The following is a 25,178-nucleotide window of genomic DNA, read 5'->3' as shown; positions in this document are numbered from 1 at the left end:
TCCAAAGGCGACAAAAACAAATTTTGTGTAATATGGTACTGTCTTTATTACATGACAATAAATTGAATCTTAATACATGCCACTAAAAGTTTGACCAGTGAGGTGATCCTAGCAGTTGAACAAAGCAATATTTCCTAGCAATTAAGTGGCAACATTAAAGATGCATTCATAAAGTGGAGTTGTAATGTCCAATGGGTCATCAAACACTTTGTTTTGTGGCCACAAGGTGTAAAGCATTATGTACTATTTAACAGGTCTTACATTCTGAAAGACATGTCCAGCACATCCTTTGCTGTTGCAGGACACACATTGGAAAACATATAGCTCAAGGTCTGAGTCACAAGACACAGAAATGTAAGCAGAGGGATGGAATTTTGGTATCGGTAGTTGGGTTAGACCAGGGGCCAATAGGGAAGTTGTGGAAAGGATCAAGTGTGGTCTCACCAGAGATTTGTAGAGTTGTAACATGACATCTCTACTTCTGAACTTATTCCCCCTATTAATGAAGCCCAGCATCCCATAGATATTCTTAACTATCCTATCAACCTGTGTGGCGACCTCGAGGGATGTATGGATTTGAACCTCAAGGTTCCTCTGTTCATCCACACTCCTAAGCAACTGACCATTAACCCTGTACTCAGCCTTCTAGTTAGTCCTTCCAAAATGAGTAACCTCACACTTACTTGGATTGAACTCCATCTGCCACTTTTCTGCCCAACTCTTACATTCTGTCTATATCTTTTTGTAATCTTCATCAGCCTTCAGCTCCATCCACAACTTCCTTAACCTTCATATCATTCACAAACTTACTGACCCATCCTTCCGCCTCTTCATTCAGGTCATTTATAAAAATCACAAAAAGAAGGGGTCCCAGAACAGATCCATGTGGCACTCCACTAGTAACCGACCTCCAGGTAGAATACTTTCCTTCCACTACTACTCTTTGCTTTCTTCCTACAAGCCAATTTTTTATCTACACCACCAAGGTTCCACTGATCCTGTGCCTCATGACTTTCTGGATGAGTGTTTCTTATGGGGGACCTTGTCAAATGCCTTGCTAAAATCCATATAGACCACATCTACTGCCCTACCTTCATCAATTTATTTTGTTACTTTCTCAAAAAACTTAATTAGGCTGGTGAGGTATGATCTTCCCTTCACAAAGCCATGCTGACTATCCTTGAGTAGACTGGGCTTCTCTAAATGCTCATAGATCCTATCCTTAAGAATCCTCTCCAATAGTTTGTTCACCACAGATGTTAGGCTCACTGGTCTATAATTCCCAGGATCTCCCTATTACTTTTTTTAAACAAGGGGCTACATTTGTTATTCTCTAATCCTCCAGTACATCCCTTGCGATCAAAGAGGGTTCAAAATCATCGCTACTGCCCAGCTATCTTTTCTTTCATTTCCCACAGTAACTTATGGTATACTGCCTCCGTCCTCAAGGACTTAACAATCTTGACGTTTCTCAGAAAGTCCAACACTTCCTCTTCTGTAACCTCCACATTCCTGTTCTATTCTGACCTCACCCTGTTCAAGATCCTTTTCTCTTATGAATACTGAGGCAGAGTGTCCATTGAGGACCTCCCCATTCTCCTCTGTCTCCAGGCACATTTCGCCTCCTTTATCCTTTAGTGCCCCCATCCTCATTCTCGTCATCCTTCAATTCTTTACATATGCGTAGAACATCTTGGGATTCTCCTTAATCCTACATGCAAAGCCCTTTGATGCTCCCTTCAAGCTCTCCTAAATCCTTTCTTAACCTCCTTTCTGGCAACCATATATTTCTCATGAGCCCTTCTTGTTTCCAGCTTCCTATATCTAACATATGCTTCCTTCTTTCTCTTGACTAGTTGCCTGACCTGTTTTGCCAGCCATGGTTCCCTTTTTCTACCATCTTTTCCTTGTCCCAGTGGGACCAATCTATCCTGTACCCAACACAAGTGGTCCCTAAACTCCTTCCACATTACTTCTGTGCTTTCACCCTTGAACGTCTGTTTCCAAATTACTCTCGAAAGTTCCTGCCTCATCCCTTCATAATTAGCTCTCCTTCCCCAGTTAAGCACTTTTCTATGTTTTTATCCTATTCCATAGCTATGCTGGAGCTAAGGGAGTTGTGGTCATTCTCTCCAAAATGCTTCCCCACTGCGAGGTCCGTCACCTGACCAGGTTCATTTCCCAGAACTAGATCCAGTATGGCCTCTCTTCTCGTCGGCTGGTCCACATACTGTGACAGGAATCCTTCTTGAACATACCTGACAAATTCAGTCCCATCCATCCCTCTTGCATTCAGTAGGTGCCAGTCAATATTAGGGGAGTTGAAATCACCCATAACTACAACCCTATATTTCCTGCACCATTCAAAGATCTGACTGCTTACCTGCTCCTCGGTGTCCCAAGGGTTATTTGGGGGTCTATAGACTACTCCCAGCACAGTGATAGCTCCCTTCCTATTTCTGACCTCCACCCACACTGACTCAGTAGACAATCCCTCTGCAGCACCCTTTCTTTCCATAGCCGTGATGCTATCCCTGACCAGTAATACTAATCTTACCCCTTTTCTATCTCCCATCCTATTCCTTTTAAAACACCTGCATTAGCCTACCCTCCAGCCAAGTTTGTGTAATGGGCACAACATCGTATTGCTACATACTGATCCATACTCTAAGTTTATCCTCTTTATTCCTAATACTCCTATCATTGAAATAGACACATTTCAACCCCCAAAACTGGCTACATTTATGTTTTGTCCCCTGCTGACCTTCATCACCAACTCAGAACACATTGCTTCATACTTTTGTCCTTCTACTCAGATCTCTTCACTCGTATCCTGATTCCCACCTCCTGCTAAACTAGTTTAAACCATTCCCAACAGCTCTAGCAAATCTACTCACTAGGATATTGGTCCCTCTTCAGTTTAGGTACAGCCCATCCTTTTTGAAGAGGTCAGACCTTCCCCAGAAGAGATCCCAATGATCCATAATCTGAACCACTGCCCCCTGCATCAACTCTTCAGCCATGCATTCATCTACCACAACTTGTTTTTCCCACCCTCTCTAGCAAATGGCAAAGGCAGCAATCCTGAGATTACCACCCTTGAGGTCCTATTTTAAAAAAAAATTATTTTCTAATTCCCTATATTCCCTCTTCAGGACCTCATCCCGACTCCTATCTATGTCATTCGTCCCCTCATGGACCATGATAGCTGGCTGCTCCCCCTCCCCTTCTAGAGTTCACACTCAATCAGACATCCCTGACACGCAACTGGCATTGTGAAGAAAGCACGTTAGGGCCTCTACTTCCTCAGGAGTTTGCAGAGGTCTGTTATGACAGGAAATCCTGGCAAATTTGTACAGATGTGTTGTGGAAATTATAGTGACTGGCTGCAGCATGGACTGGTATGGGGACACCAATACCCCTGAGTGTAAAGCCCTCTGAAAGACGGTGGACATAGCCCAGAACATCATGGGTAAAACTCTCCTCACCATTGAGAACATCTACAGGGAATGCTGCCGTTGGAGAGCAGACATATAAGTGTCACAAGATTCATATCATCAGGTTCAGGAACAGCTTCTACCCCTCCACCATCAGATGCTTCAACAACAAACTTAATCAGAGGTTTATTTAAGGACTCTTACTTATAGAACATAGAACATATGTTCTATGCTATCTGATTTATCCTTATATCTGAAACAATAAACACTCTTCAGAGATAAAGATTGCTGATTGGCTTTCCTAGTCCAATCTCAACAATGTCGCATTGCACTCTGATGTTGCCAGGAAAGCCTGTTGACTTCTGGCTCAACCCAATTTTGTTCCACAGCTCATGAATGCTCATCAATTCAGGGTCTGTTTCTCAAATTTTCCATATTTTCTCCTTGATGTATAAGGAAGCCTTTTTCCTAATTGAATCTATGCTAGCTCACAGACACATGCTACCATTCCCCAATATTTTTCCCTGTAATCCTCTGGAGGTCATGATGGAACGAGGGTCACTGGCACTGTGTGGCAACAGCTCTACTATGGATTGATGTTCATGAGTCCTTTTAGTATCTTTGGTTATATCCCTTACTGCAATTACCTTGTCAACATAGACATTTCTTTAATTTATTTCTAATTTTATCAAATGCCAATTTGGGTTACAGTTTCACTTTCCAGTTTTGCATTCCCATCACTGGTCTTGAGGCTCTGACCTTTCCACATTGTCTGAATTATCTTTCGTTTGCTTTCTCTGTACTTTCCCCTCTAAGATGGAATAAATAAAATTATAGGGAAGTTATTCTTCAGATATCCATGGTATTTGTTAGAGTGTATCAGGAGCTCTCTCACAAAGTATCACCTTATAAAAGGGAGAACTTAAATGTCTTGGATGCAGTTCAGAGAAGCTTTTCTTCCATTATTTGCTGAGGCCCATCTCAGCTTTTCAGATTCAGATTTATTGTCAGAGTTGAACTGTCATCGAAAAAGAGCTTCCTAATGTATGCATCTTTGCATACAGGTGTTGCAGGGCTTTGTGTAGAGCCAGCAAGATGATATCTGCCATTGCTACAGTAGAGGAATTGGAACAGATCCATATTGCCATTCAGACAGGAGCTGATAAGCTTCCACACCAGCCTTTCAAAGCTCATCATCTCTGTTAATGTGAGTGCCACTGGTCTATAGTCATTTAGGGAGGTTACCTCACTCTTCTTGATACCGCTAAGAGAGATGTCTGTATGAACATATGGGTACTATGCCCTGCCATCGTGAGATGTTGAAGCTATCCATGAATACATTGGCATATTGGTCAGCACAGATTTTTAATACTCAGCCCGACTTTATGCTTTCCTCAGATTCACTCTCCTGAAGGCAGCCTGCATGTCAACCTGGGTTATGAAGAGGAGAGGATCATCAGGAGACACGAGAGTGTGCAGTAATGGTTCCTCCTTCTTCTTATGGTCGAATCAGGTGTCAAAGTCATTGAGTTCTTCTGGGAGAGGATTTGGGTTTGTAGCAGGGATATGGGTCATTTAGACCCTGCCACAGCTGTCGGGTGTCAGAATCAGAATTTATTGTCACGAACATGTCACAAAATGAATTGCTTTGCGGCAACATCGCAGTACAAACATTTATATAAACCACCTTACAAAATAAGTAAAAATAGTGCAAGAAAAAGAATAAAAGGCAAAGTAAGGGAGAAATAGTGGCGGCGCAGTCAATTGTATTATTTAAGAAAAGGTTGGACAGGTATATGGATGAGAAGAAGATGGAGGGTTATGGGCATTGTGCAGGGAGGTGGGACGAGAAAGGGGTGTTTGGTTCGGTGCGGACTAGAAGGGCCTAATGGCCTGTTTCCGTGCTGTAATTGTTATGTTATGTTATGTTAAGGCACAAAGTAGTTCATTATTTGTTCAGGAATCTAATGGAAGAGGGGAAGAAGCTTTCCTTGTGCTGCTGAGTGCTTTGATTGTCAACCAATGCAATGGTTGACAATCAAAACATCTCCTCGGGCACAAGGATTTGCAAGTGACTGAGATACTGGGAATCTGGAGAGAAAAGCATTGCTAGAGTGATTGAGCAGGCCAGCCGTATCTATGGAGGGAAGTAGAGAGTCATAATTTCAGAAAATTGAAAGGGAAGATGACTGCTGTAAAGAGGAGAGTGGAAGTGGTGAGAGGTGGGCCAGAAAGTGAATGGGGAAAACCACTGAATCTGTTCTCCTCTCCCCTCAGAGATAATTCCCTGGTCCTCGCCTGTCACTTTACTAGCTGCAGCATCCAGCATATTATCCTTTGTCATTTCAAAGAGCTGCCAGGAATCCCACCACCAGCTGCATCTTTCCCTCTGCTCACCTTTCAGCTTTCTACAAGGACCATGCCCATCTGATTCCCTGGTCTGCTTATCCCTTCTCACCCATCCCTCCATGACTCATGGCAACTGCAGGAGGTGTAATATTTGTCCTTGCATCTCTTTCGTTGTCACCTTTCTCAAGTCAGGTTTATTATCATCTAATTGTGCACATAAAACCTGATGAAATAGCATTCTCCAGCCTCAATGCAAAGCACGCCAACACGCAACCAGATGAATATGCAGAAGTATTCATATGTACACAGAAATAAATAACAAAATATTATTTCATGAATATGAGAGTCTTGGAAGGTTAGTGTGAGCCATTTCTGGGACTTAAACACACTTCCAGGTGAGGGAAAGATCCATGTGCACCTCCTGCATCCTAGCCTTCTGGCTTTGCTGCTCCTGGTGTGCCCTCCTCTACATTGCAGATGTGGTGATTGATTTGCACACCCCTGCAACAGTAAACACAAATTCTTGGAGAGAAAACATAGAAATGCTGGAGAAACTCACAGGTCTTGTAGCATCCAAAGGAGGTAAAGATATATTACTGACATTTTGGACCTGAGCCCTTCCTCAAGGGCTTCCTAATGCTTAAGCTTGTAGGCTTTCATGTTTCACTCTAAGCTCCTGGATGCATTCCAATTCAAATTTCAAATGCTGAATGCAAAGCTGAAGAACTCCACATCATATTGTGCCTGCATCGTTTACAACCCATTGGTAAGAACAATGAATTTTCCAATATCAGCTCTTCTTCATCCTTCTGCTTTTCATTCAGCTACAACCACCTCCTCAAAGCCTTTAAATTTTTATTTATCACCCTGTACCAGCAGTCTCTATCTTCACCCTCCTCCTCCTCACTTTGTATTTTTTGGCTGGTACCAGTCACTAACTTTGAAATAAAATGGTTACTGATTGGTACCAGCCAAAAAAAATGATGGCTCGGCTGGAGCCTCTGTCACGGCAGCACTACTCTGTAGGGTTCTACCTCCTGGTTTCAAAGAGCCTGTTAAAGGAGCAGAAGGCATTTTATTTTAAAATCCTGCAACCTCTGAGGGCTGTGCTCAAGATGTCGATGCCTGTGTTGGGCAGCATACCATAAAGGGGTGCAGACTACGGGAATAGCAGACCACCACTGCGCACCAGAAATGGGGAGAATATCACTTGTGGAGAAGGAGAAACATGAAAGGTGATCCAGCGGGAATGTGACCATGGCAGCGGACCAGTGAGAGGTTCAGCAGCTGAAAGGACTCACTCAGGCTATGGGTTGTTGATGACTTGCGGTTTAAGGATTAACAATGTCTGTAGGCTGCTGGAGAATGGCTAATGAAACCAGGCATTGGAACCAGCGTTCAAGAGGGTCCTGAGGGCAAGAAAAAGCTCCAGAAGGATCTCGGGCACTGAAGGCTTCCTGATCGTATCAGAGATTTGGACCTGGAGTTCCAAAGGATTGAACAGGAGTCATGGCAGAGGCTGCAGGTTGCTGAAGGCGAATCCACAGACACTGTTTCTGAAGTGGCTTTTTTGCTTCTCTTTCCCTGAATTTTTTTTTTTGCCTTACTGCAGACAAAAGTTGAAGTATATCATGTATAATTATTTTTTTAATCTATTATGCCTTCCAACTCCACCACGCCTTCCCGCTCCCAACTGGCTCCTTCTGTTCTGTCATCCTTCACTCAGAAATGTCTGGGGTGGTGTTGCTCCTCATTGTAGAAGATTGTGCAAATGGACACTATTTCTTCCACTCCTTGTCAATATTTTGCCACATGCATGTCGTTCCATTTCCATAAGGCCATCAGGCATAGGTGCAGAAATACACTATTCAGCCCTTTAATTCATGCCATTTAATTGTGAGCTGTTCCATTTTCCCACTTAGTTCCAATGTCCAGCTTTCTCTCCATAACCTTCGATGCCCTTGCTCATCAAGAACCTATCAATCTCTGCCTTAAATGCATCCAATGATCTGACCTCCCTCCCTTTTTGAATAGTGGGGTAACATTTGTGATTTTCTGGTCCTCTGTGATCATACCAGAATTCATGAAAGATCATTATCAATGCCTCCACAATCTCTACTGCTACTTCTTTCAGAACCTGAGGGTGCAATGCATCTGGTCAGGGAGACATATCTACCCTAAGACCATGCAGCTTTCTGAGCACCTTCTCCCTTGAAATAGTAACTGCACTCACTTCCCTTCCCTTCCACATCTTACACAACGCTACTGTCTTCCATTGTGAAGACTGATGCAAAATACTCATTTAATTCCTCTGCCATTTCCTTGTCTCCCATTATTATTTCTCCAGTGTCTTTTTCTAATGGCCCTATACCTATTCTATCCTCTCTTTTACTCTTGATATCCTTAGAGAAACTGACTTTGTCGACCATCCAACTTTTAATGCAAAAGGATACAAGTCCTAATTTTGTGACATCTACTTTGGTTCATGGACGCGTCAAGATTATGCTCACAGTAAGATGCCTATCTGGTCGTGACTGAGAACATTTGGCTATCATTTGCAGCATGAAAAATTGAATTTGTGCTGTCTAAATGTATGCTGTACTCTTGGTGTTATATCAGTGATTACATTTGCCTTGAGCAATATATTATTATAATGTGACATCTTTGTCCTGGAATCTGTCATTATTAAAATTGTTGCTTCAGGATTCTCAATAACAGTTTCTAATCTGTAAAGCCACCTCAGTAGGAACTAGCAACATTTCTTTACATGGAAGGTAATTTGTGTACTTCTGATTCCTCTCAATCTGTGCAGATCTGTTTGCTTGTGCTATGCATAAGTGAAGCAAATTCTGCAGGCTTTACCTGCCTATAATTCATAGTGTGGCTGATAGCAGTATCTACATGCTTCACAGAGGAGGTTTAAGCTTCTTTTCATGTCTGTTTGAGCCAATGGAACTTCACATCTCAAACTATACTTAAATTGATCAAATACTTTCCATTATAACATTGCAAAAAATGTTGGTGCAACTGCAATAGGTGAAGCAAGAGCATAAAGTAAATATAAAATAACTGGAGATTTTGGGGATATAAAAATAATAAACTCTGGAGTAATACTAAATCCTCCATGAATATTATCTTAGCTGTGACATTATCTGGTGGCTTCAGGCCTGAGACCAACCATCTTGAGATGTACAAATGAGAATTGGTGTTTCAGTTTAACAGTGTATATTCTTAAAGTGCGCCTGTGTTGACTGTCAGTGAGGAGGAGAGGTTGTAACTAATTTGCACTGTGGTCTTCTGATGAGGAAGTCAAGGACCAGTTACAGAGGGAGGTGCAGAGGCCCAGAGTTTGATACTTGCTGAGGGGATGGTGGTGTTGAAAGCTGAGGTGTAATCGATGAACAGTAGCCTGATGTACATTGTTGGGTCCAGGAAAGGTACTTCAAGATAATAACTCCCGTAAGTTCATTAACTTAATCCATGCAGTACAAGGAAATAAGATACCAACAGTGGCTTTGCTTTAGTTGCAGAGAAAGCCTTTGACAGGGTAGAATGTAATTATTTATTCAAAGTATTACAGAGGTTCAACCTACCAGAGAAATATATTAATTGGATTAAAGCATTATATAAGGGACCATTGGCAAAGGTGACAGTAAATGGATATAATATCGAACCAATTTAAATTAAGCAGGTTAACTAGGCAGGGATGTCCACTATCTCCCTCACTGTGTGCTTTAGCAATAGAACCATTGACAGAACTGATAAGAACAGAAAATAAAATAAAAGGGATAAAAATAAAAGAGAAGGAATATAAAATCAGTTTATTTGCAGATGACATCATAGTATACTTAACAGAACCAGAAATATCAATAAAAGAATTACAGAAGAAATTGAAGGAATATGGAGAAATATCGGGGTACAAGATCAACACAAATAAAAGTGAAGCGATGCCAATGAATAATGCGGATTGCACAGAGTTTAGAAAAGAATCACCATTTAAATGGCAAACACAAGCAATCCGATACCTAGGTATTAGATTAGATAATAATTTAGGCCACCTATACAAATTAAATTATCAGCCATTAATGAAGAAATTACAGGATGACTTAGAACATGGAAAAAATTACCACTAATAGGAAGAAAATTAATATCTTCCCAAGGATACAATATCTATTTCAATCGTTACCAATTCCCTTAACAGAGAAATTCTTCAATGAACTAAAGAGAATAATAAGGAAATTCTTACGGAAAGGGGGGAAACCGAGGATAGTGCTAGATAAATTAACAGAATGGTACAAACAAGGTGGTTTGCAGCTACCAAACTTTAAAAATTATTATAGAGCAGCACAATTAAGATACCTATCAGATTTTTATCAAACAAAGGAAAAACCAGATTGGACCAAGATAGAGCTAGATAAAATAGGGGAGAAGGTACCAGAACATATGCTTTATAAGTGGGATGAAAAACTGGTGCAACATAGAAGTTCACCAGTACTGCACCATTTACTCAACATTTGGAAGAAGATTCACATAGAAAGGAAAAAAAACAAATTACCAACTACCAAAATTATTATTGATGCAAAATCAACTAATCCCTTTCACAATAGATAACCTTTCCTTTAGAGAATGGGAGAAAAAAGGAATTAAAAGAATAGAAAATTGTTTTTTGGGAAATAATTTATTATCATTTGAACAAATGAGGTACAAATATGGAATAACTCATGGTACAATGTTTGCATACCACCAACTGAAAACCTACTTCAAGGACATATTGGGAAGCAGACTGAGATTACCAGAAGGAAGCAGCTTTGAATATGTGATTACAGACACAATGATAATTAAAAGATTTATAATGAACATGTACATCAAGCTGCAAGAGAAAGAAAATGATGAAATAAGCTATAAACCCAAACAAAAGTGGGAAAAAGAACTATGCATAAAGATAAACAATGAAATATGGGAAAAGTTATGCTCTTAAATACAAGGTTACGCATGATACAGTATAATTGGTTACACAGGTTATACATCACACCCCAAAAGTTAAATAAATGGGATCCAACATTATCAGATAGATGTTTTCGCTGTAAGAAGGGAATGGGAACAACAGTACGTGCAATTTGGGCATGTGAGAAAGTGAAAAAGTTTGGGAAGAGCTAAATCAGGTATTAAATAAAATCACAAAAAGCAACATACCAAAAAATCCAGAGATCTTTCTTCTAAGTAATATAAGAAGTAAAGAATTAGGCATCAAACTGGATGAAGTGCAAAAAAGATTTATTATGATAGCTTTAGCTGTTGCAAAAAAATGTATAATGTCAACTTGGAAATCAGAAGAGAGCCTGAGAGTACAGTTATGGTACATGGAAATGAATAAATGTATTCCATTGGAAAAAATAACATATAATTTAAAAAATAAAGTCACATTATTTGAACAAATTTGGGAACTGTACATGGAACACAACAGAGAGGGCCTATCGTGGACCTCCACCCTCTAAAATGATAGAATGAGAAGAAGACGAAATGAACTGACCGAGTGTGTAAAAGTAGATGACACAATTTTCTTGTTTATTTTCATTGTGTGATGACATTGTTTAATTGGTTTATTGTATTGTATATGTTGAACGTTTAATGGATTTGGAAAGGGGTGGGAAGGAAAGAGGGAAGGGAGGGGGAAAAAAGGGGAGAAAGTGACACTGTGTATATTCAAGAGGGAAATGTTTGTGTGTATTTTGGTTAATATGGTTCATAGTGTGAAAAATAAAAAAAATATTAAAAAAGATAATAACTCCCAAGAACTTAAATTTGTTCACCCTCTCCACTTCTGATTCCCCCAATGATCACTGGATCGTGCACCTCTGGATTTCTGATTCCCCCAATGATCACTGGATCATGCACCTCTGGATTTCCGATTCCCCCAATGATCACTGGATCGTGCACCTCTGGATTTCCGATTCCCCCAATGATCACTGGATTGTGCACCTCTGGATTTCAGATTCCCCCCAATGATCACTGGATCATGCACCTCTGGATTTCCGATTCCCCCAATGATCACTGGATCGTGCACCTCTGGATTTCCCTTCCTGAAGTCAACAATTATGTCTTGGAGTTTGCTGGTCAATTTTGAGGGAATGACGGTGTTGAATGCCATCCTGATGTTCTTTGCTGTCCAGGTGTTCCAAGGCTTTGTGCAGAGCCAGTGAGATGGTATCTGCTGTAGATCAGTTGCCACATTAGGTGAGTAGAAATGGATCCATGCCACCTCTCAGATAGGAGCTGATATGCTTCAACACCAACCTTTCAAAAAATTTCATCACAGTTGATGCGAGCCACTGTTCAATCACTGGACAAGAATTGTTTTTGTTTTTCCCCAAAAGGTTTTCTTCCTGGAATCAAAAATGGGGATTATGATAGACAACTTTAAGATGAACACAAATATGATGTCAGGTTTGGTGTATCATGTTGGAAGGTGGAGAAACATTGAATTAACTTTCATTGAATTTAACCTGCTTAATTACATAATGATGCAATCACAGGTTGACTGCATATGTTGCACAACAATGTGAGTAGCTCCAGATTTGTCCTGATCACCAATTTCACAACCAAGGAAGAGCTCATAGGCTTTTCTATTAAGTGGAGCCCATGCTGCTTCATTGAGCCTAAAGCGCATACTTGCCACAAACGTAAATGAATGTGTTGCAGCTGTTGCGACATTGATGAGACATTTCTGCTGCATGGAATCATCCTGAAGACAACAAATACTATTGTTGAATACACTCACTATGCATCAACATGTTTTAATCTAGGTGGTGATACAAGCACTACATTGGCTGCACTCCTACCAGCACAGTAGCGCTCACAATTTAATTAGCTTAAACTTGTATACCGGTCTCAGTATCTTTGCTGGCTCCATGTGTCTGACACTCTGAAAGGGTCAGCTGGAGTCTTTATACGGGTCGGTGATTGACAGCCAGCAGGTGGGGCCAGCCTCCCAGGTTGCCTACCTACAGGTACAGCGGTTGCCCCCTGTAATAGGCTGGTTGGAGTGCGGCCAGTGTAGTGGTTGTATCACCATAATCTATAGCCATGAAAGACCCCAACAATGAAGACGCTGTTTACATCCGGTACCGCACGGATGGCAGTCTCTTCAATCTGAGGCGCCTGCAAGCTCACACCAAGACACAAGAGAAACTTGTCCGTGAACTACTCTTTGCAGACGATGCCGCTTTAGTTGCCCATTCAGAGCCAGCTCTTCAGCGCTTGACGTCCTGCTTTGCGGAAACTGCCAAAATGTTTGGCCTGGAAGTCAGCCTGAAGAAAACTGAAGTCCTCCATCAGCCAGCTCCCCACCATGACTACCAGCCCCCCCACATCTCCATCGGGCACACAAAACTCAAAACGGTCAACCAGTTTGCCTATCTCGGCTGCACCATTTCATCAGATGCAAGGATCGACAATGAGATAGACAACAGACTCGCCAAGGCAAATAGCGCCTTTGGAAGACTACACAAAAGAGTCTGGAAAAACAACCAACTGAAAAACCTCACAAAGATTAGCGTATACAGAGCCGTTGTCATACCCACACTCCTGTTCGGCTCCGAATCATGGGTCCTCTACCGGCACCACCTACGGCTCCTAGAACGCTTCCACCAGCGTTGTCTCCACTCCATCCTCAACATTCATTGGAGCGCTTTCATCCCTAACGTCGAAGTACTCGAGATGGCAGAGGTCGACAGCATCGAGTCCACGCTGCTGAAGATCCAGCTGCGCTGGATGGGTCACGTCTCCAGAATGGAGGACCATCGCCTTCCCAAGATCGTGTTATATGGCGAGCTCTCCACTGGCCACCGTGACAGAGGTGCACCAAAGAAAAGGTACAAGGACTGCCTAAAGAAATCTCTTGGTGCCTGCCACATTGACCACCGCCAGTGGGCTGATAACGCCTCAAACCGTGCATCTTGGCGCCTCACAGTTTGGCGGGCAGCAACCTCCTTTGAAGAAGACCTCAGAGCCCACCTCACTGACAAAAGGCAAAGGAGGAAAAACCCAACCCCAACCCACCAATTTTCCCCTGCAACCGCTGCAACCGTGTCTGCCTGTCCCACATCGGACTTGTCAGCCACAAACGAGCCTGCAGCTGACGTGGACTTTCTACCCCCTCCATAAATCTTCGTCTGCGAAGCCAAGCCAAGCCAAAGAAGAAGAATAGCAATGTAATGCACAGCATCTGCAAATATGAGCTGCTTTTATAGTCTGTCTGCATCTATCCTGAGTAAGCATGCCCACGCCTAAGACAACACTTAAATTGCACTTGCACTGAGTGCATGCCCAGGCAAGCTTGGACTGATCAAGACAATTTGGTCTGATGACTTTATACTGTAGATTTAAAATATGACAGGAAATCACAAAAATAGATAGCATCTTAAAAAAAAAATATACGTGATAGCAAAGTTTAAAGGTGATTTTCATCACCAATAGCTCAAACCCATAAAATATACCCAGAAGTGTTTAGGAACAATCTTAGTTGCCCTGTGTAGTCATTTAGGCAGGTTACTATACTCTTCTTGGGCACGTGTACAATTGAGGCCTGTTTGAAACAGATGGGTACAATGCCCTGCCAGAGTAAGGTGATGAAGATATCCGTGAATACATTGGCAAGTTGGTCAGCATGTGCTTTGAATACTCAGCAGGGTACTCCATCAAGACCAGATTCATTCTCCTGACGGTAGCCCACACATAATTCTGGAATACGGACAGAAGAGGTTTATCAGGGGGACAAGGGGGATGCACAGTGGTGGGTCTTCCTTGTTTTTGTGGTCGAATCGGGCGTAGAAGGAATTGAGTTCATCTGGAAGTGAAGCTTTGCTATCTCCCACTCCATCGGATTTGGCTTTGTAGCATGTTATGTCATTTAGGTCCTGCCACAGCTGTCGTGTATCCTTTGTTGTTTCCACTTTTGACTGGGAACTCCACTTCGCTCAAGATATGGGCTTCCGTAGGTCATTGGTGTATCTACGTAAAATAGTGGCTATGGCAAGAACTGAAATTGCGCCCCTCCCCGACCATTAAAAATGGCAAATCAAGTTGACAGTTGGGTAATTTCCATGCACAATTGGGATAGTTTTGAAGATTAGTCATTGAAATTCTGAGCGCCTGAGTTGTGGGTTTTGTGCTACTTTTAATGTGGGCACATTTTTTGAGCTATACTGCATGATGAAATAATGATGTCGCTGAACAGAACCACGAGCCTGCTGATTTAAAAGGGACCCTCAATCGTGGATGGGGTTTAATTTCAGGAGGGAGTGGGGAGAACCCCACATCCATTTAATCCCAGACACCAGTTGCCCAGCACCCTCTACCTGTGCACAGAGGGAAGAGGAGGTTCTTGACCACCATGGTTATGGCCATCTAGCAATGCCTCCGGTAGGCTTGCGATAGGGATGGGACCATCACTGAAGGATGAGAGGGAAGGAATGTAAAAGAGAGGGAGGGCGAAGGGAGTGAGAGAGAGAGGGAAATGGGGAAAAGGCCGGGAGAAAGGAGGGAGATGGAAAGGTAGAGGGTGAGAGAGTGAGGAGAGGAAGGAGTGAGAGAATGGGATAGGAGGGCTAGAAGGAGAGGGGAGAGAGGAGTGATTGAAGGGGTAGAAGAGGAGGGAAGGGGACAAAAGGGGAAAGAGGGATGAGAGAGGGGTGAGAGAGAGGAGAGGAGAGAAGGGGAGAGGGAAAGAGAGGATGAGAGGGGAATGAGAGAGAGGAGGAGAAGGGAATGAGAGAGAAAGACAGAGAGAGAGAGAGGAGGGCACGCTGCTTCCCAGGATGGACAGACAGACCATGTGCAATGTGTTGCAATCAACCCATTTGTTCTTGTCTGCCCTTACCCGTAAGATGCATTCCTGGGATTGTTTCAGCCCTCATTCCCTGGGCATACAGACCCCCCTCCCCATGTACCCAATCCCTCCACACCCCTGTGGTGTGCTGTTAGCCAGAATCAGACACACACAAGGTAAGACTGTACAACAGGCTTTAATCCACAAAGACTTTCACAGAGCCAGGCTGGCTGTGGCTGCAGTAACTCTAAGTGAGGCCTCGGGAGGCCAGCACAGGCTTATATCCCGGAGGGTGATTGACACCCAATCGGGTGGGGCTTGATCCATTCAGGCCGACTGATTGACAGCCAGGCAAGTGTTGTCCTGCCCCCTTACACTCCTGCAGGAACAGAGGTTGCCCCCTACAGTAGGCCAGTGGTGTACCACCGCAGCCCCTCCCCCCCCCAACAGCCCCAACAGATCTACCAGGACAAAATCCAAGAGCGAGTGAGAAACTTTCCAAAAAGTCTGCGGAAACAATTCTTGAACTTCTGAAATGTTGATTTCTCTTGAGTTTTTTTTTTCTCTCTCTCTCTCTCTCTCTCTCTCTCTCTCTCTCTCTGTCCTGGGATGATTACAAAGCGCCAGGTTCCCAACACCTGAGGAAATGAGTTTGACACAAAATGCCACACTCCTGACAGCCGCGGGCACACTCCCGACCAATGTGGTAGAGACAGGCGGGTTGGGGGGTGGGGGGGGACAGTGGGACCATACTGTAGGATCAGTGAGGCCGAGGTGTTCAGGTATTGGAAGTGGGGGGGTGGGGGGGGCTGATGGACGGGACTAGGTAGGATCAGCGAGGTCAGGCATTGGGAATGTGGTGGGGCAGTGACGGATAGGGCTAGGTAGCAGGTAGGATCAGCAAGGCCAAGGTGGTCACGAGTGTGTGGGGGGGGGGAATGGACAGGACGAGGCAGCAGGTAGGATCAGCGAGGCCGAGACAGTTGGGTGTCGGGAATTAGATGGGGGGGAGGGTGAATCACGGACGACTGGGGCTAGGATCAATGAAGCAGTCGTTGGGGGACATGTCGGACTCAGGAGATAGATGTCGGGCTTACTTACCCAGTCAGGCAGCGTCTCAGTGGGGGGGGGGGGGGGCAACATCAATGGTCGGGTTGATGGATGACTAGCACAAGGCGAGGATCAGCAGTGGGGTCAGGAGTTCGATATTGGGTGGGTGAAGTGAGGACAGTGACACCCCCCTTCAAGCATCTGTCCTAGATACCCCTATGCCGTAGGTTGTACCTGCTCCTTCTGTAGAGGTCTGGATATCCGAATTCAAATGCCTATGATATGGCTCTCAGTAGGTTCCAGATTTATTTGTTCATTCAGGGCTTATGGTTGGGGGAAACCCTAAATGATTTGATGGAGACACACTTGTCCACAGCTGTTTTGATAAAGTCTGTGATAGGCCTCATGTAATCATTCAGGTTCTCATCTGAGTCCTTGAACACCACCCAATCTGCTGTTTCGAGGAAATCCTATGACCATCTTGGTCAGGTCCTAATCTCTGGAGCCTCTCTTTTTGGGTTCAGTCTGTATGAAGGCAGAAGGAGTACAGTCAGGGTTGAGGAGAGAGGCAGAGGATACATCCCCATGTGATGGTGACCATGGCAGTGGACCAATGAGGAGCTCTCCAACTGAAGAACAAACAGGAGGTGGGCTACAGTCTGCTTGAGACTGGCTGATGGGGTACCAGATATCGAGAGATTGCCGAGGGTGGGAGACGTACCCGAGAGGCCTTGGGTACTGAAGGCTTTCTGATTGTGTCAGAGGTTTGGATCTGGAGATCCTGTTGGTGATGGTTTGGACTGAAGTCTGTGGCAAATCCACAGACACTCATTGATTCTGAAGGGAAAGTTTCTCTGACTGTAAGGGGCACTGGACAATTTCTGCTGATGGCAAATCTTTGCTTTACAGAAAACTAAATATAATTTTCGGCAATATTCATTAATCATTCAGGTGCCTTTCCATTCGGCATAGGCGATCATGTCTCTATCCATCAGGATCTTTGACCTCTGAATTGTAGTTGTTACCTCTTCTCCTTCAGTGCAGGCTCCATCTTTGAGCTGAGACCATAGTCAATGTTGAGTTAGGATTATACAAGAGAAAAATATTGAAGTGGTTTCCAGTTTATTTAGTTGCAGTGTCAACCCTGGACATTGATCAGGAGATTTATCTGCACAGCGTTTTTAGTTTTACAGCCATAAATTCAAATTTGTAGAATCTGCTTGTAAAAAAACCATCCACCATCTACAATCCATGGCTTTGCATGACCCTGATTAGGAAGCTAAACAGGTACTACACCTTGCCCAAAGGTGACCTGTAGGCTATCGAACAGAAGGATCACCTTACACATCCTTTAGCTGAGCAATTGCGTAATACCGACACCAGATGTGTAATATGACATCTGGTTTATTGTATCACAATAAAAAATTCTTGGAACCTGAACAAGCAATCTGCAACAAAAATAACTTCAAATGGCGTATACTGGAAGAATTTCAGATAGCAATTTTGCGAATTTTAATGCACAATTTTGTGCATGAATATATCTTTTTGATAGATGATCACAATGTTAGTACTGATTTTGGTAAATTACTTATTCTTCAATTATGTGGCTGTTTTCAGAATTCTGATTTCTTTTAAGCAAGCAGTGGAGATTATGCAAAGAGATATCAGGGCAGCAGCATCAACCACAACTGGTTTTTCTTAATCTTGCAAAAACCTTCAATTCCATCAAATACAACTGCTGTCATCTTGCATGTCCTTCTTGATGTAATCTTAATCAACAGATTAAATATAGATCAGATCAGATCTTGGACTTGTGCAGTCTAGCATCGAGCAAAACTTGTTGCCCTAATGCTTTTCCGTATCATACTTGGGGCATTTGATCTCCAAAAAGCTTCTCACTCGAGTGGTTCATCTAAAGGAAAAACAGGAAGCTCTCAATCAATATTACTTCCACTCAGAATCCCAACTTCACTCACCGAGCTGCAGTGAATAGAGGTAGTAACATGCCATATTCAAAGCTCCAAGTCATAATTGACTCATTAATTGAACCATGCGAGTGAATGGGCATCTTTAACATGCGTAAAACAAAGGCCCACCACCACACTACTTCTACTGTACAAAACTACCACTTGACATCAAAGGTTTACAAGACTTTGGAAAAGGCGGATCATTTCCCAGATTCCTGGATTGATCCGATTTGAAAGTACATTGATGAAGAAGTTTACTGTCAACTCCAGGTTAACAACATGGGCTTTAACCATCTAAAGGAAACAGTTTAAAAGTGAAGACCTCAATCCTAACAGAAATTATGCAATTTACTAGCAACAAATATCCATGCATTTCTGAGTGCTTCTGAGAAGCGCGGTAGTTAAATAAGTCACCTAGATGCTCTGGAGAAATACCTCAAAGCTGCGTCTACTAAATCATCCAAATCTAAGATAAGGTAGCACCCTCTCTCAGGCAAATATACTCAGTGTTTTTGATTGTAAATATGCTCAATTAACTCTGATAGGTGGGCCTTGTCACTTGGACATTTGACACCAGACTCGCAAAGTAAACACATTTATCCAAGCTATGCCATAGTAGGCAATTACCAGGTGGACGAAGGAAGAGATCCAAGGTCTGCATGAAAAAAAGAACAATATTGACACAGACCAGTAGAAATTCCACAGCCACTCAAAATGGATGAGAAATATTCAGGATGGAATTGAGAACTTCAGATGCATATGTAAATGATCAAAGAAGCAAATTACCTCCTAAACTTTCCATCCTACCCAACCAAGGCAATGTTTCAGACTTTTACATTAGCCTCATCAATTGCAGAGAGGAAAGAAGCCGTCCTCAATCCAGAGGGTCTGTCTTAAGATGAGAAAGGAAGATTGTGTCCGTCATCAGTGATTACATCAAAGATGAAATTTTGAGAATACAGAGTTTGTACGTTTCTGTCAGGATTGAAGGAAAGGTTAGCAGACAAAGGAAACCTTGGTTTTTCAAGGATATTGGGCATCTGGTTCAGAAGAAGAGAAAGGTGTATGGGCAACATGGAGCAAATGATGTACTTGAGGAGTATAAAAATGCAAGAGAAACCTCAAGAAAGAAATCAGGAAAGCAAAAAAAAAAGACATGAGGTTTCTTTAGCAGCCAATGTGAAGGAAAATCCTAAGAATTTCTACAGGTTTATTAAGAGCAAAAGGATAGTAAGGGACAAAATTGGTCCCCTTGAAGATCAGAGTGGTTAGCTTTGTATGGAGCCAAAAGTGATGGGGGAAATTGCATTTTTTTTCCATTAGTATTCAATCAGAAAACAGGCACAGTGTTGTGGGAAGTGAAAAACTCAATGCTACTTTAGAACAGACTTTTAATTTAATGAACCAAAATAACAGCTCTCTAAGCGATTATAAAAGAAGATCGTCACATTACATGGTAGATGGTAGGGTACTCAGTTAGTGTGGTAGAACAGAGGGATCTGGGAATAAAGTAGATAATTCCTTGAAAGTGGCATAACAGGTGGATAGGGTTGTCAAGAGAGCTTTTGGCACATTGGCTTTCATAAATCAAAGTATTGAGAATAGGAGTCAGGGTGCAATGTTAAAGTTGTGTAAGACATTGGTGAGGCCAAATTTGGAGTATTTAGTGCAGTTTTCATCTCCTAACCACAGGAGAAATATCGATAAAATTGAAAGATCACAGAGATTTACTAGGTATTTAAGATTATGAAGGGGATAGACAGAGTAAATGTGGATATTTTCCACTGAGGGTGGGTGTGATACAAACTAGAGGACATGGGTTATGAGTGAAAGGGGAAAAGTTTAGGGGGAACCTCTTCACACAGAGAGTGGTGGGAGTGTGGATCGAGCTGGCAGCTGAAGTGAATAGGGGCTCAATTTTGACATTTAAGAAGAATTTGTACAGGTACATGGATGGTAGAAGTATGGAGGGCTATGGACTGGGTGCAGGTCAGTGGGTCTAAGCAAAAATGGTTTGGCACAGACTAGAAGGGCTGAAGAGGCCTGATTCTATGCTGTAATGTGCTATGGTTCTAATGCAAGTCATCCATATACGATCTCTTGAGACAACTGTGCCATTCAGTAGGATTATTGTAGATCTTGGAAGTGTTGAGCAGTGTGATAAATATTTGCTTTTAAAAGTGTACAACTGAAAGAGACAAAAAAACCCCACCCTTTTGGAAGACCTCAGCAGATTGAGCAGGCATCAATGGGAGAAGAAGTGTTCTATGGTTCTATCGTGAGAACATTAATGCCTTTCTGCAAAATGGCATTTAAATTAGATTTGTACTCTTGATATCTTATTAAAACAATTTGGCAAAAGGGCCAGAAATATGTGCCCCAGGCACCCAAAGTTGAAAACCTCCATAAAAGAAACTCGACAGTTCTGCCTATTATATAATGTGTAATTTATTTTGTACTTTCATCTGAGCATAATGGATCATCGAACTTTAACAGTCAATCAACAGCAATTAGAAATTTGAAAATAAATTCCTTGCAGTTTGTTATTTTTTATTGATAATTATTATCCACAGACAACTTTTTTATAACCAAGCATGTGATGTCTATTTTTCTGAAATATTACAGTTTAAATCACTGTGAGCGATTTGAACATCAATCAGTTATAAAAAATCATATCTTCTGTGCAATGTAGATTATAATTTCTAGCCAAATATTTAAAGATAAATGATGCACAGAGAGTTAAGGGCATTATAATTGCACAGCACTGTTGCTGGGATGAGGAAAAGGCCATGGCAGTGAGGAGCTGATAGAATGGTGTTTGGTAGTATTAGCTCTTACTTGCCTATGTTCACACAAGAATAATGGAGTCATACAGCATGGGAACAGGCCCTTCAGCCTAACATGCCCATGCCAACCAAAATAGTCCACCCTCACTAGTCCCACCTGCCTGTGTGTGGCCATATCCCTCTAAACCTGTCCCAGTTTATTTTTAAACGTTCCAATGGTACATGCCTTCAGCAGCCTGTTTCATGCACTCACCACCCACCTATTTAACCTCCCTACCCCAACCCCTCACCTTAAACCTATGTATGTCCTCTGGAATCTGATTCTCCGACTGCGTAGGCACCCAATCTATTCTTCTCATAATTTTGTGTCCTGTGAGATCACCCCTCATCTTCCTATTCTCCAAGGAATGAAACCATAGTTTGGTCAACTCTCCCTATAGCTCAGGCCCCCAAGTCCTGGCAACATCCTTTTAAATCTTCTCTGCACCTTCTACGGGTTGAAATCATCTTTCCTCTAGCTCGGTGACCTAAACTGAGCATAGTACTCCAAATGGGGGCTCACCAACACCTTGTGTAGCAACATCACCTCCCAAGATTTATACTCAATACTCTGACTGATGAAGGCCAATGTACTGAAAGCCTTTTTGACCAGCCTATCTGCTTGTGTCTCCACTTTTAAGGTACTATGTACCTGAACTCCATCCTTCTGCTCTGCACCACTGTCCGGATCTAGTTTTTTAGATCATACCCATGTCAGACTTTACAAAATTCAACAACTCGTTTTTTTTAGTATTAAATTCTAAACAATATTACTTTTCCCATCTGACCAACTGATCAAAATCAAGCTGCAATTTTTGGTAACTGCCTTCAAAGTGTACATACCTGATCATTTATTTCCATCCACAAACATGAGTGTCATCTGCAAATAATGGTTGAATTACTGATGGAATGGTAGGTAGTGCTCCAAGATGTATCGACTTGATGAGAGGACTGGAGAAATGTTTGATAAGATATTTAAAATTATTTTCAGTTTTTTTAATCAAAATCTGTAATGCAATCTTAGGTTGGGTAAATGATCTGGGACAGCTTGATTTCACACAGCAAATGCTGTGAAGTTCAATAAGTGAACATATGCTGTACAATTTGCTGCCCATGTCATGCAGCTTTGCATGGAAGGTGCTTGAGGCAATGAACATATCATTTTCCTTGCAGATTTGAGTGGTAATGAATTGACAAAACTACTGATCCAATGAAAAATGGATATAAATCTATTTCGGTTTGGAATAATCTGATTTGATTTTGAACATTGTTTTCGTTGTTTATGTGCCTGTGTATTGGTTTCAATGTGACCAGTGTTCTACAATATCTAATTTTTCTATGAATTGTCCAAAATCTTTGTCACAAAAAAAAAATTATCTGTCTTGGGTCCAGAGTGGGACACATTGAAATGTATCCAAAATCGATTTTCCTACTCACTAATCTCTTAAGCTTCCAATGCTGCCCTCTGCTCCAGTAGAGTGGGAATTTTAATTTTCCCAGTATTAACTGAGATTGCCTTAATGTAATAGGCTTATATGGGATGAAGTTCATAAAATCCAACCATTAAGGTTTTTAAAATTGTGTGGGGAGTCATGCCATTATCCATATATTTTGCCTTCAAGTTTGACTTTCTAAAATGCATCACTTTATACATCCAGATTGAACTCCATCTGCTACTTTTCCACCCAACTCTGCATCCTGTTTATACCCTGTCGTAACCTATGACAACCATCTCCAGCCTTTCTGTCATCTATAAATTTACTGACTCTATTCCTTTGTCCAGGTCATTTCTAAAAATCACTAAGAGCAAGCATCCCAGAAGTGATCCCTGCAGAACTCCACAAGTCACTAACTACCAGGCATAATGCTTTCTATCTACTATTACCCTGCTTTCTGCAGGCAAGCCAATTTTGAATCCACACAGCCAAGGTTCTGTGGATCCCATGTTTTATGACCTTCTGAATGATGGTCCTTGTCAAATGCCTCACTGAAATTCATTCACACCACATCTACCACCTTCTTCAATTTCTTTTTACCTCATCAAAAAACTCAAATAGGCTTGTGAGTCACGACCTTTCCCTCACAAAGCTGACAAAGAAGACTGTATTTCTCCAAATGCTTGTAAATCTCATGTCCCTAAGAATCCTCTCCAATAGTTTGCACACCACTGACAAAGATTGCTGCTCTGTAATTTCCAGGATTCTCCCTATTACCTTTCTTTAAAAAAAAAGGACCGCGTTTGCCATTTTAAATCCTCCAGTACCTTCCCTGTGGCCAAAGACGATGCAACTATCATTGCCGAAGCTCCAGCAATCTCTTCCCTTGATTCCTGTTGTAATCTGGGTTACATCTCATATGGTCCAAGGAAATTATCAATTCTAATATTTTGAGAAGATCCAGCACTTCCTCTTTCTTAACTTCAATGTGGTCCAGCATATAAGCTTGTTTTATACTGACCTCACATTGACCAAGGTCCCTCTCTCTAGTGAATGCTGAAGCAAAGTATTAATTTAAGACCTTCCCTACCTCCTCTGCCTCCAGGCACATGTTGCTTCCTTTATCCTTAAGTGGTCCTACCTTTGCTCTCATCATTTGTCTGCTCTTCACTTATACGTAGAATGACATAGGGTTTCCCTTAATTCTGCCTGGCTACTTTCCACCTGCTTACCGGAAACACTGCTAAAGCCCCAGCCACCTGCCTACTAGAGATCCTGACACCTTGGCCACCGACTACCACCTTTGTTCCAGCCACTCACCCTCCGGAGTTCCCTGCTACACTCACTCCTACTCTCACCTGGGCCCCGGCTGCCCTCAGGCCCGACCTTTCAACACTTACTTTCACCACATGGCTCCAATGACATTCACCACAGTGCTGAACTCGTTGATGGATCCCACTGGCATATCCCCCACCCACCACCCCTTACTCTTCCCTATCCCTCACACTTCTCCCTACTCTACCCCCATCTCCCCTTTTTTCCCTATGGTAAACCCCCAGACCATTATATCTCCCTTTCTCTCCTTTGACTTCCCCAACCCTCTACCTCCCCAACCCTCTACCTCCCCAACCCTCTACCTCCCCAACCCTCTACCTCCCCCTTCTGAACTCCCCTAACTTCCATCTCTACCCTCTGATGCTCCTAACCCTTCTCATTCCAACCCCTCCACCACACCAACTTCCACTTTGACCTCTGGTTGGTGTTTACCATACCCCCAGTCTGTGATGGAGCTCTCAGTCTTCAGTAGGGGCCTTACCTTCATCCCCCTCCACCTACATCTTAATACAGCACATGCCACAAAGCCAAAATCTTCTTCCATCACTTCTGTCTCCAGGCCTACTTCCACGACGGTGAGTCTCCATTCCCCCACCCAAGACATGTTCTCCTGCTTAAAGCCTTCATCTTCCTCTTAGACAGTTTACCCAAGCCAGCTGCCCACACTGGATCTTTTTTTATTTCCAATTGCTGCCAAGGGATCAACCATCCCAACTTCACTATTCCCTTCTCTTACTCTAATCTCACCTCCTCCAAAAGCTCTGCCCTCCACTCTCTCAGCAACAATCCCAACCTCACCATCAAACCTGCAGACAAGGGTGGTGCTCTAGTGATCTGGCGCACGGACTTCTACCTTGCTGAGGCCAAATGACAGCTCTCAAACACCTCCTCCTACTTACCCCTTCTACAGGACCCCACCACAGCTCATCAAGCCACAATCTCCCACACCATCT

At 42.6% G+C, this 25,178-nt stretch overlaps 1 protein-coding gene across 1 annotated transcript in view; it reads left to right on the top strand.

Annotated features, from left to right (window-relative positions):
- kcnj3a (potassium inwardly rectifying channel subfamily J member 3a) overlaps positions 1 to 25,178 on the top strand; it is a 211,922-nt gene that overhangs the window by 69,659 nt on the left and 117,085 nt on the right. The window lies entirely within an intron of this gene.

This window comes from Narcine bancroftii, chromosome 4 (genome assembly GCF_036971445.1).
Source record: "Narcine bancroftii isolate sNarBan1 chromosome 4, sNarBan1.hap1, whole genome shotgun sequence".
Lineage (NCBI taxonomy): Eukaryota > Metazoa > Chordata > Chondrichthyes > Torpediniformes > Narcinidae > Narcine > Narcine bancroftii.
Note: the sequence above shows the minus strand (reverse complement) of the source record. Positions and strands in the feature narration are given on the sequence as shown.